We start from the raw sequence: 6,000 nt of genomic DNA, 5'->3' as shown, positions 1-6,000 counted from the left end.
AAAATCAGCCATGTATTGTTATTACAATGACAAAAAAATGACCATATTTAAATTTAGAAAAGAATGCATTTAGTATTGTTTGCTCTCGACTATGTTTCTTGAGCTTTAATATGAAGGAAAAAATATACACAAATAGGCCTGGTGGCACAAGTCTACAGTCCCAGAACACTAGAAAAGTAAGTCAGAGGACTGTTAGTTTTATCCTAGTTTGACCAAGTTAGTGAGGCACTGTCTCAAAACAAAAGCATTTTTAAAACGAGGCTCGGATGTGGCTTGGTTGAAAGGCCCTGAGTTTTGTGCTCAGGACCATTAAAAAAAAACCAAAATTAAGATATTTATATTCAGAAACTTTTTGTTGTTGTTGTTGTTGTTGAATTGTTATATTCAAAAACACTTATCATATATTAGTCCACTGAGCTACTGTTTCCTAGACTTACATGGACTAGTGGAGCAAATTTTCCACAAATTTACTATTTACTTTCTAGTTTTAGAAGAGGAATGAGAGGGTGCTGGGGATTTAGCTCAGCGGCATAAGTACCTGACTTGCAAGGAGGAATGAAGGAATGAGAGCGTGTAGGAAATGAAAGTCTAGTACATTCACAAAAAAATAATTAGAGTAGGATATCAAGAAAAGCTTTTTAATATTTTGAACCTATTAGAATAAATGTATAAAAGAAAATGATCAATTTTATTAATGGAAATGCAAGTAGGAAATTGAAATACAAAATAATATTCCAACCAACATATGAATAAGAATCATTACTATTGGTAGTGTATTTGGAGACATCAATGATAGAGGACTAGAGAGTAGGCAGAAAGCAAGATGTTCAAATAAAAAATCTGGAAGCATAAAAGAATGTGTGTCTCTGTACTGGAATAAAATTTAGACAGGTACCCTTGTGGGTGGAATAAATTTGGTGGAAGAGGAGGATAGGTAAATGTGAGAGGGCTGCATTAAGAAAAATATTTTGTCTCTACCAACAAGTGACATACCTGTTCCACAGACAGATGTACAACAAGTGTGTGCTTTAAAAGGTTTATATTTTCTGTCTTCTCTCATAACTAGGTGGAAGATGGATTGGTAAGGCATCAAGGGAATGAGAGAAAAAATTTGAATTGTCTATTTCCATCAACACAATAGACTTATTTTGACAAGAAAAAAAAAAAATAAAGCCTCTTGATCAACATTTCAAACTTACGGAATAAACAATAATCCTTTTACACAGAGTTAATAAGCAAATCATGAGAAATCATCAAGTCTAAAAAACAAAGCAAAAATTAGAGAACAGATACTATTATCAATTATGAAATAGTGAAGCAACTGTGGATAACAGAAGAAGAGTAAAATAGAAATCTGCAGTCTTGCTAACCAAGACATTTAGATTCTTAGCACATGCAAGATATCAGCAGAGGTCATAATCACTTAAATATATGACAAAGGTAATGAAAATACTTGAACAAAACTTTGCAAAAAGCAGATAAGTGACTGAAGTCAAGATGTCAGGTTAGCCTCTCAGTTAGAAAAACTCACTAGGATGAGACTGTTTAGGTGAGATAGGTGGAGTGAGACAGTCCCAGCCTCTAATGACTCTCAAAACTGTATCTACTGTCTAGCTACACTGGCTGCAGAGCATCTGAATTGTACTTTGTCCAAAACCAGATGGTAACAAGTGTAAAATATACATCAAGACACAGTAAACAACCAGCTATAAAATAATCCTGTATATGTTTCCTATTGATTGTTTTTAGAGTCTCTTAGATTGGTTTAAATAATTATAATTTTTCTTCTGCTTTTTTTTTGAGTTTTTAAAAATGGTGGCTATAAAAAATTTAATGTTACCTATGTGACTTACATATGTGATTGCTATATGTCTATCTGGAGAGCTCTTTTTCAGGACACAATTTTGTGAAATGAGTTTCCACGTGTAGATTTCACATTTATATTTACTTATGGTGTAAACTATGTAAATCATCACTCTTAATTTTTTTCTTTTCCATTTGCTTTAAGATATAAATGTGACTTTAAAATCTTTATATCTAGAAGAAAGTGAAATAAGCCAACCAGGATGAATTCTATTACTTTTAACCATGATATTTTCTTATCTAAAATTATATTTTTATTATTTATTCACTACTTACTTTTTTATTGTTAGAAGCATTCTTGAATTCATATTATGTTAATATTTTTCTCCACAAAAATTCAATTACTTTTCCAAATAAAATAAAACTTTTTTTATTTTTGACAATTAAATATTATACTATGGTCATATTTATTACAAAATAAATATAAATTATATTGTAATATAATTGACAAATATTGTTCCATTGATTTTATCTTCTAACTGTGTAATATACAAAGCTGTATTTACAAAACTGGAAAGAATTTCTACTTTTTAAAATTTAATTAAGCCATTGTCATTTATTGTTTTTTCACTCTTTCAAATTTATTATGGTAGAAATATCCAACCGTAAATTACAGATTCAATATTTTACTTGTGTTACTATTTGTGTTAAAATTTATTATTGTTGATGTATTTAGTATCATTTTAAGAATTATTTTATTTTTATGACAGATTAATGGTAATAAATTAAAATATTATACTCTATAGAATAATTCTAACTCATTTTTTCCTCACTGCAATGTTTTGAAATGAAAAAAAACAATCCGATCAAATATCTTAAAAGACAGAAAATCATATTTCAAAATCAAGAACATAGAGGATGTATTTTCAAATACTTATGTGTAGCAGGAGTAAACTGATTTCAGTTTTCTGAGGCATAAATATTTAAAGTACCATTGTTAATATTGTGAATGCTTTTTCTATTTTTTTCAACAAGTTATTTTTATGGATTTATTTTCCCCTTATTTAAACATTCATACACTTCACATGGATCTTTCAAGATCATCATCTTCCCACAATAATGTTTCTTGTGGGAAGAAAGAAGTTAGTAGCTTATAGTGGCATTACTTTTCACCCAGAAATGCTCATATTCACTATTCCAAAAGCACAGAACTTTACTAATGCTTAGTATTGTACAGGTATTTAGAAGGTAAAATATTATGCACTATCATTTGGAAAAATAGTACTCCAGGCACTAAAAGATAAAGTATTATTACTATCATTGGGGAAATACACCGTCATTAATTGTTAGTCTGATTGACAGCATGAGTTAATTTCAAGTGAGGGATTTTTGCTTCAGATTTATTTGATTCATACCAAGTAATTCACTGTATATGGATGGTATGTCCTAAGTAGCAAATATCTGTCATGGATATTCTAATCCATCAGTCACTTATAGCTTGTTTGATATAACTGATGTCTCATTCATGTGAAAGAATGGAGTTGCTTGTGACTGAGATGCATTTTCCAAAAATTGGAATTAACATGTAATGATTTAATTATATTTCTTAAAGTTATTAGAGTAGGAAAGACAGAAATTAGAAGTATAAATCTGCTCATGTAGGTGGAGGACAAGTGAAATGTCATTATTTGTAGAATAAATAGATGATACAGTGAACTAGCACAGCAAGTATAAGAACACAAACCTAAAAAATTAGCTGATTTGATTATACTTCATTTGTTTGTCACTGGAATTATAAATAGCATGACTAGAAGGAATTCTAAAAAGAAGTTTGCAGTCTCACTGTTCGAATGTTCACTTTCTAGGCTTTAATTTGTTACTTGAACAACTTTCTAAGAGGACAATATATAATTTAATGAACTAGTGACTTCTTACTGCTTATTTTTTTGAAATTATGCATTATTTCTACTTTTTTTGTTTTGCATTTTTTTAAATAAAATTTTAAAAAATGATTACACAAATAAGATAAAATTTTTAAAAACGGTCCAGTACCAACTGTGAGAGAGATTGTTGTCATAGTATCTCTAAGTTTGGTTTGTTTAATATTTTCTTTTTAAATGTCACATTGATTTGGAAGGACTCTGAAAATACTAAACTCAATTTGTTTCTTAACAGTTTTCTCTACTTAGTTTCCAAAATGTCTTCCTCCCAGTTGAATTTCTGTGTGCTGCAAATCGTTACATAATCTTGCATGTAGTCTAATTTTGCCTTAAATTGTTTCAAATGGGCTATTTTCTTCAAACCATTTCTTTAGACATCTGTTAAAATTGAAAAGCCTTTCAATAAGCATAATGGATTGAACAAAGAAGGATGAATTTTTTTTAAATTTAAGTATATATGATGATAGGGCAGAACAAGTTCAGTCCTATTCCTTTTCAATAGAATTTTTCATGGTTTAGCAACGGATGTGCGCGCAGGCGCGTGGACACACACACACACACACACACACACACACACCAAAAGAGAATTTAAAAATGTAAAGAAGAAAGAAAAAATATCTTCAATTATTTGGATGTAGAAATTCCTTAGCTATTTCAGCATTTTGGGGGGCTACTATGAGTGATTGCTTAGGCAATGATTTAACTTGCTAAAAATCAACTTGATATTCCAGGGATAAAAAATCAAAACAAATTATGATGGTTATCAAAGTAGGTCGAACAGGAAGAGATGTTCCTACAGAAAATGTATTTGTGGTACATTTTTGATTTCCAAAGTTTCAAATTCTGTTAGTTTCATATTTCTTCAAGTCTAAGATCAGAGCTGGGCTCAGTGTATAGCTGTCGCTTTGTATTCACATGATCCTGGGCTCAATCCCCATTTCCATTAAAAAAAGGCTAACGTCACATTAAATAAATGATTTAGCAATATTGTACCTAAAAGCATGCAAAAAAGGACCTGAACAGTCTAATTCAAATATATGATTTTAGGAATGGTGTATGCTTACTTTCAATAAGATGATGAGAACAAAGTCATCTTATGAAAAGTCCTTAAGTTTATAAAGCAATAGTGAGCAAAAGCTGGGCACATAGGCCCAGCTGAGAAAAATAAAATGTTTATTGGCTGCATGTATCTCATACATTGAAAATTCATGTTGTATTAATCTAAAGCATGTTGTCTATTAATTGTTGAACAATACTTAATGTCTAGTAGTATATAACAAATAGAAGCATAAAAAAAGTTTGTGCATAGACCGTTTATCCTTTAAATTTTTACAGCACTTTAGAGTTTCCTTGGTATATTTACATAAATTGTATTCATGCTATTTTGACATAACATTCAGAAAAAGATGTTCGTATGTCTTCTCTACTTTCAAGAGGAAAATAGATTTGATGATATAAAATAACCTTAATAATAGAGTTAATGAGAATTGGCTAAGATAAATTTATCCCACCCAAAGGAATTTTTAGCCAGGCACAAGCTGTTCCAGGATAAAGTAGTAGATAAGCACCTTCTTATCTGTGCTAATAGTGGGACTTTTTCCCACTTTAGATGGCAGTAGAATAAACTGTGCAAAAAAGGAGGTAGCACTGCTGACAAATTTAGTAAGTACAGTAATTGTTTCTTCTTTCAGAATGTATTGGTACTTTCCATCTTGCTCAGATGATTTGTAGATGTCAGAAAAACAGTTGTACTGCCAGGATGTTTTTGGAAATGTTTCTGTAGGCAAGTCTGATTTTGATGGTAAATGTCTTCCAAAGTGTATTTCTACATTTGATAAACATGGCCATTGTGTGAATGATTGTGGATGATAAGAGCTGGTTTTAATTTTCAGATGTATCATGAGACATTATTTTATAATTTAGTTGATGCTGATATTAATTTATTAGATGTTTCATGTGCCATTAAAAGCCTCCATATGTAAGCAAATTGAATGAAGAAATGAAATACTTACTTTAAAATTTAGCAAGTCAGTGAAAAGTGAACAGATTCATTACTGAAATATTTGGGTTGAGCTTTTAACTTCGTTGTTTATGATCGTGAGGAACTTAATGAACCACTCAGAACTGTTGTTTTCCACCATAAAATGAAGAAGTATTTTAAAACCCAGTATGGTCAGTGTAAAAGAAAAAAAAAAAAAAAAAAGACCGTTTCCTATGATACTAGAGAGATGGTGTTTAATATATACAGCAGAAATTG

This window comes from Cavia porcellus, unplaced genomic scaffold, assembly GCF_034190915.1.
Source record: "Cavia porcellus strain 051 isolate PalLab524CR breed Dunkin Hartley unplaced genomic scaffold, mCavPor4.1 scaffold_29, whole genome shotgun sequence".
Taxonomy (NCBI): Eukaryota; Metazoa; Chordata; class Mammalia; order Rodentia; family Caviidae; genus Cavia; species Cavia porcellus.
Note: the sequence above shows the minus strand (reverse complement) of the source record.